The sequence below is a fragment of the Dendrobium catenatum genome, unplaced genomic scaffold, assembly GCF_001605985.2.
Source record: "Dendrobium catenatum unplaced genomic scaffold, ASM160598v2 fragScaff_scaffold_157, whole genome shotgun sequence".
Taxonomy (NCBI): domain Eukaryota; kingdom Viridiplantae; phylum Streptophyta; class Magnoliopsida; order Asparagales; family Orchidaceae; genus Dendrobium; species Dendrobium catenatum.
Window position 1 is genome coordinate 656,221 of NW_021318619.1, and position 7,349 is coordinate 663,569.

The 7,349-nt window shown below is 33.2% G+C and overlaps 1 non-coding gene across 1 annotated transcript; it reads left to right on the forward strand.

Moving 5' to 3' along the window:
- The first annotated feature begins 5,238 nt into the window (after positions 1–5,238).
- On the forward strand, positions 5,239–5,345 carry LOC114579118. Its single transcript, XR_003699974.1, has one exon. It is a non-coding gene; the product is annotated as a small nucleolar RNA R71 (small nucleolar RNA).
- The last annotated feature ends 2,004 nt before the right edge of the window (positions 5,346–7,349 follow it).

Genomic DNA, 7,349 nt, shown 5'->3' on the forward strand with positions numbered 1-7,349 from the left:
GCTGCAATACGCAACTGATTTTGATCAACAGAAGGCCAATTTAGTTTATTACAATTACAGAATATCCATTTGTCCTAAAAAAAACTTTAAGAAAACTGACTCAATTTTGTCAGTTTCATCTACAACTTTATCATTCTCATTCTTGATTTGTCTAATCAATTTGACGTTCTTCCTAGCCGTAACATAGGCATGTTAAAACCTTGAGTTGGTGTCCCCATCTTCATTCCAGTTCGCCTTAGCACGTTGATTCCACCACATTGATAGTCTAAGTAAGGTAACATTAAGTTCCCTTACCTTAATTCGTATCAGATTAAGATCAATATCACTGAGACCACCATCTGCTTCTTCTTGCAATTGTAATTTAAGAATGTCATTCTTCAGCTCCTCCTTTAGTAAAATCTGATTTTTGCATTTATTCTTCTGCCAGAAAAAAAGTGCTTTCAATGTTCTCTTGATCTTTCTGTTAAGAACTTCAACCTCATCACCGTAATCATACTTATTCCAGGCATTAGCTACAATTATCCACGTAGCTGAATAGGATTTCCAGGTATCCTCAAATCTGAAGACTTTGGATTGAGAAAGCCCAGAATCGTCAAGCTTAAAAGCAATAGGACAATGGTCAGAGGCAATCCTAGCAAGGTGCCTAACCGAAGCTGACGGGACAAGCTAAAGAGCCGAAGTATTCATCAAGCAGCGATCTAAAAATTACCAAATTCTAGTGTTTCCTTGTTTATTGTTGCACTAAGTATATTTAGGACCAAATACTCCTAAATCATGAAGATCTTGGTTAGCCATAAATAACCTCATCTCCTTAGATCTTTTGGTCAAATGAAACCACTTGCCACATCTCTTATCATCTTTGGAAAGAAGACAACTAAAGTCTCCTCCCACGATTGAAGGAACATCATCCTTCACAAGATTTTCAAGGCGGCTCCAAAGCTCTCTCCTGATTCGAAGTTCCTTATGGCCATAGACCATGGCCACATTCCAAAGACATTTATTGGGAGTGATCAATCACAGTGAAGGTTGCCAAATTGCAGTTCCACATTACCAAAATTCCTCCGGCAGTGCCTGCCGCAGGCTGATGAAAGTAATCCCAATTGCTGCCAATAATTTTATTGACATCAATATTATTGATAGAGGCCAACTTAGTCTCAGCAAGGCCCACAAAAAAAAAAAAAAATAGAGTTATCTTTAACTACTTCCTTGAGGTAGAGGGAGGCCTCCTTCTTCTTGACCCCACTACAATTCCAAAAAACTAACGAAGACATTAACTAATTGAAGGGGAGAATTCCCCGCCTTTTTTTTTTGTCCTTTACCTTCAACTTTCCTTTTTCTGGACAACGGTTCAATTGGACCCAAAAATTATTATTAAGGCTTTGATTTAAGCTTGATAGAACTTAAATCAGTTGTACCTACCAATGGTAAATCATTAGGAAAATCTGATATAATAAGATGATTACCACCAGAACAATCTTGTTTGTCACCAACACAAGCAGTAGAATCATTGTGAATGGCATCAGTAGAGATTTCAATTGATTTTACATTAACCAGTGAAGGATCAGTAGGATCGGAAGTGTTAGAGTCAGTAACTAAAATTTTGGGAGGAACATAAGAACATACATTGGCAGTTGGACACTTCTCAGTAGTTGTTTCCTCAGGTATAGTAGCACTAACCTTAGGGGAGGCGATAAGCATCACAGATCCAGTGGTGATTCCAAGTGAAATACCATCTTTCAACTGATTAGAGGCATTATCAAGAATTTTAAAGCTATTGGACAAGATAATTTCTACATCTCGAATAACCTTCATATGTTGAATGTTGTTTAAAGATTTATCCTCAACCAAAGTAACATCATTCGATTTCTGAGTAGAACTATCAGGAATGTTACCACTAACTATAAAATGAGTTTCTGGCTCTTTGATTTCCTTCTTCCAGGAATCCAATTGACTCCTAGTTTGCTTTGGCCTCTTTTTGAATTTTACATGCATCCAAGGCCCATAATTATCATGGTGTTCTGGAGCATCATGAATATCTCTGTCATTCAATTCACGACTGGGATCATTAGGCTTGGCCTTCCGTAGTTCTGGATAAGCCGGTTTCAGGTGCCCGATTTTAGCATAGTTAAAGCAGAATGAAGATAATTTCTCATATTCTACTTTCTGGAAGAATCTACCTCCCAAACCCTCAACCCAGACACCCGAAGGAAGCTTGCATTCCAGATTAATGCGAACACAGATACGCACAAATTCCTTCCTGCTCCAGCTAAACGAATTACCATCGAAGTGCATGGGTGTTCCAATTCTTGATGCAATCATAACAATGTTGATCTCGTCCCAACAATGCAAGGGCAGTTGTGGGAAATGAATCCAAACTGGTGCAGTTAAACCTTTTAAAAATGAAGGAGAAAAGGAAGGCGACCATTTGTCCAATCTGACAATATGACCACCAATGTACCATGGCCCTCCACTAAGGAATTCCTCCATAGTTGCGGAAGACTTAAACGAGTAAATAATCCAATTCAGTCCCAAAGAGTTTAGGTGAAAATTACCAATTCTATTTCATTTCTTGCATAACTTAGTGCTGCAAATAGAAAAAGGGATACTCTTTCCCAAGACCTTCAGCACAACAAAGTTGGAGAGGATTTGAGAGTTATTGATTTCTTGATCGGTGTTCAGCTTAACTGCCACTCCGTTAGAGGACATAACGGTGGAATTCACATCTAAATTAATTTTGATATGATGAGGTTTTTTCAAGACATTGAGAAAGGAACCCTTCGGGTTGCTAAACACATCAACTATTTTGGCACCAGATAAAACACTATTATTAGGATCAACAGAAGAGCAAGCAGGATTGTTATATTCATCGGTGTTGCCAAACTTCTTACTATCTGTAGCCAACGAATGTGAAGAATCAAGAACATCGTGTTCCAAAGAACCAAAGGTTAACCCAAGCGAAACAGGGCCAAAACAAGGGGAACTTTGATCCAAACTACCAAAGACAGAGGCCAAAGAATCAATCAAATCCTTACCCTTTCTTTCAGAAGTAGGAATAGGTTTAATCTAATGAGCGAGAGAATCAGAGCCTTCTCTTATAGTCAAAGGTTTTAAACCCAATCTTGAAGTTGAATGATCTTCTTTACGGGGAATGAAAGAATGCACGAAAGAAGGAGAGCGCGATCGATCAGAAGAAATATGATGATCCGTTAGAGGTTTTTAATCTGTTGATCCGCTAGAGGTTGGAGATCTGGTGGATCCGACGGCAGACTGCTGGATGCCGCCATGCTGGAGGCAAGAAACCTACGAAAAAACAAAGATTCAAACTTTATCTCTCTAGAATCCGACGCGGGAGCTTCTCTCCCTAGAATCCGCTCAGTGGAATGGATGTAATACATAACTATCTAGAATTAGTAAAAATGAAGAAGGCTATACTTCTAGTTTTAAAAAATACTAAAAGTTAGACTAACTAATCATTCTAGTTACAACTTAATTTGAAATTATAAGTTATAATTTTAATCATTAACTTTTAATTATTGAAGTGAATAATTAAGTTTTAATGATTAGATATGATGGCAATTAAAATTATACTATGACTACTTCAGCATGCCTTGTATTAATTCTCCGAACTTATCCTTTTTCATTTATGTATATGATTGTATTTCCAATCATAAGCATTCACTGATACTAATTTTTGAATGTACTCATCTTTTTCTTTCTATTTTCTTTTGAGAATTATTTTATAATTCTTTTTCTTTTTCTTTTATGGAGTTCATAATTAATAATTTTGAATATTAGCTTCTATTTTAGACCTTCATATAATCTTAATGATTTTATTGTAAGGACTTGATGAGATTACTAATTCCATCTTCAAGTTAGCAATGATTTCCATTTTTAATTTACTCATATCTAATTTTTAATACTAATTACTCATCTTTTAATTTCAAAAGTTAATTTCATAAAGGTATAGCTTATAAATTCAAATTAGGATAATTACTTAAATGAATAAATGAGTTAAGTATAAGTTTTTCCAACCTATGAAGTATAAATAAAGTTCATTCAAACTAGGATCTAGGGTTTTATTGTTACCCTAATTATATTTTATTTTTATCTATTATTTTTATAAGGGTTAAATAAAAAAATCAAAATATAAAAGTAATTGGAGGGTAATAATAATTTAAACATGAAGGGAATTTGTTAATATGTAAATAAACACATAAAAAAACACTACAAAAATATGCTTTTATAAGAATTATGAAAGGCGCATAAAATATATGTTGGACACAAATATGACCTAACATTCATAACATAATGAGTACCAGCATAACACATACATGGGCTACCTCCTAGAAGAGCTAAGTTTAGAGTCTTCAGCCATACTGGATAATTGACTAGACCTAAGGTTAGTTTGCCTCCCAAGCAGCGTTAAGTTTATAGTCTTTATCCATACTTGATTTTTGGCTAAGGCGAATGTTTGCTACTCTTTAATTGGGTCCCATTAGTATCTCTTTCCTTTTTCATAGGATTAACTTCAGTGTTACTAAGTAAAGATCTTTTGGGCTTGTTACTCATAGAAATTGTAAGTTGACTTAATTAAGTTTATATATTTTTAATTGAAGAACCTTGGTTTTATAATTGAGTTCCCAATGACAAGACCACATCTTCTAGTAGTGTGATTCTGGTTCCATACTAATTACCTTGATTAAATCCAGGAGTATAAGCTAGTTTGGGATTGTTATTATCTTAATTTTAATTATTTGAATTTGCTCCTTAATTATTTTGACGAGCATTCTATTGATTTCTAACATTATTATTTGACAAACTAAAATTGGGATGATTTCTCTAACCTAGATTATATGTTTTTGAATAGAGATTATTTTGTCTTCCAATCAAATTTATATTTTTAATCCCTTGTATATCATTCTAATCCATTGAGATTCTATCTTCCAAATGCAAAGATGAATCTAAATTTAAGCCTAAAGTGCTCAATCTCTTTGATATTAATGCAACTTGTGCAGTCAAAATGAATAAAGAATGATTTTCATAGACTCCTACCACTCTCTTAGGATTCAACCTATCAATAAGGCACTAAAAATTATTATTTTTTATCATTTCTTCAATTAATTCATAAGCATCCTCAAAAGGTTTTGACATAAGAAAATCTCTAACTACAATATCAATTATGGATATAATGAATCCTACCAATCCTTATAAAAATTTTAAATTATCAACTGATCAAGTATGGTATGGTGAAGACACTTTCTAAGCATCTCCTTAAATCTCTCCCAACTCTCATAAATAGATTCTCCCTCTAACTGAGTAAAAGAAGTAATATTATTTCAAAGTTTGGAACTCTTAAAAGGCAAGAAATACTTACCTAAAAATTTGTGGGCCAACTCATTCCATGTATTAATAGAGCTTGGCGGTAAATAATTTAACCAGAGTTTGTCCTTGTCTCTTAAAAAAATGGAAACAATCTAAGTCTAATAACATCATCACTAATAATATTATACTTAAATATTACACAAATATTTAATAAATTTGTTAAATATATGTTAGGATCATCAATTGGAGTTCTCCCAAATTGAGAACTCTGCACAATCTAAATGATTGAACATTTTAATCCAAAACTATTAGCTAGCAAGGAAGGTCTATTTATGCTTTAATGAATTCCAACTACCATAGGGTTTGTAAAATCTTTAAGAGTTCTAGAATAATTTATGTCTTTATTAGGGTTCAGCCATTTCAAAATCAATTTGTTGGTTCTAATTTTAGAAAGGGTTCTCTCGATTTTTTTATATATTTCCCTTCTATGGCTTCTAAGCATGCAACCAGAATTATGCAATCAGTAAAATAAATTAAAAGAATAAAAGAATATATTAGGACTTATTATGATATTGATTCAAAAATATAGTAAAATATAAATAAAATAAATCTTTTGTGGTAAAGGCGCCAAAAATTTGATGGGGGCAGTAGAGTCACCTAAGGAATTATGAAAATGATTAAGGATTCTATCAATCCTAAATAATGCATAGGTTTCTCTGCTATAATAATTATAAAAAAATTCACTTAATATATACAAGTATGCATCCCAGATCAAGTAATATAGTGATGGAGTAGAATATCGATCCCACGAGGAATAATATTTACTTGCAAATACTAGTATTGTCTACTACAATAACATTAATTATTCTACTCAATAAAAATAAGTTTTGGTGGAGATTCACTTAGTTAAAATTCAATAATAATTTTAAATGAAACACTATTTGGATAAAATGTTTGGGAATGATGGAATATAAATATAATATGTTTCCTAATGATTCTCTTTTAAATTGATATTTTTCAGAGCATATGCATTATTGATTGCTTATTCAAGCATAAAGATAAAGGACATATAAACCATTCCAACCTCAATACCACTCTAAACTCCCATAGTGTGTCACCCTATGAAATCTTAGAAGAGTAAGTTAATCATGAACTGTTAAAACCCCTTCATTACAATTTATCTCTATAAATTTCGTATAGGTCAAGCACTGTGCCTATGCTTGCATATACAAATCAAATATACCTTATTATGCCTGCTTTTTTATTCATAGACTCCACATTACACATGATACTAACTATACATATGATCACTATGTGCATTAAATGAAGACCTGATATATTAAAAACATAATTAAATTATTGCTGCAGAGAATTCATTAGTCATCCATATTCTATTTACACCATCAATCCAAAACTAAAGAATTTATCCATACAAGAAAAACAAGTGAAACAAACTCACTTTCAGTAATAACACAAAAGAAAGAGAGTATAGAAGAAAAGTTATCACCAGATGGGTTCAATGATCTCCCCGATGCACTTTGAACTTATAAAAGTTTTTCAATAAACATTGACCAAACTCTCTTTTGAAGTGGATATTGTGCTCCCTGAATTCCCTTAGTTGTCACTCCTAAGAAAATTACAAAGAAGCACTTTGAAGAATGAAATGAACTAAGTGAATAAAAGCTTCTACTAATATTAAAAATGGACTATTTATAGAAATAATATAGAAATGAATTTTGGCACCGTGGCCCTCGAGACACTTGCACCGTGACACCCATAAAATGAAGTAATGCCACAGCGCCAAATGACATTCTCCACTATGGTGCTTGCTGACATGGACCAACTTTTTAGCACTACGAAAAAATCGTGTGTTAATGGCGGACAAAATTCATTGAAAAATGCACAAAATCTGTCAGAAATTAGTATTTCTGGTGGATTTCCATCATATTTTTTTCATCGGTAACACACGCATCGAAAAAATATAACTGGCGCAAAATAGGCCGCCGGAAAAATTTCTGACGGACTTC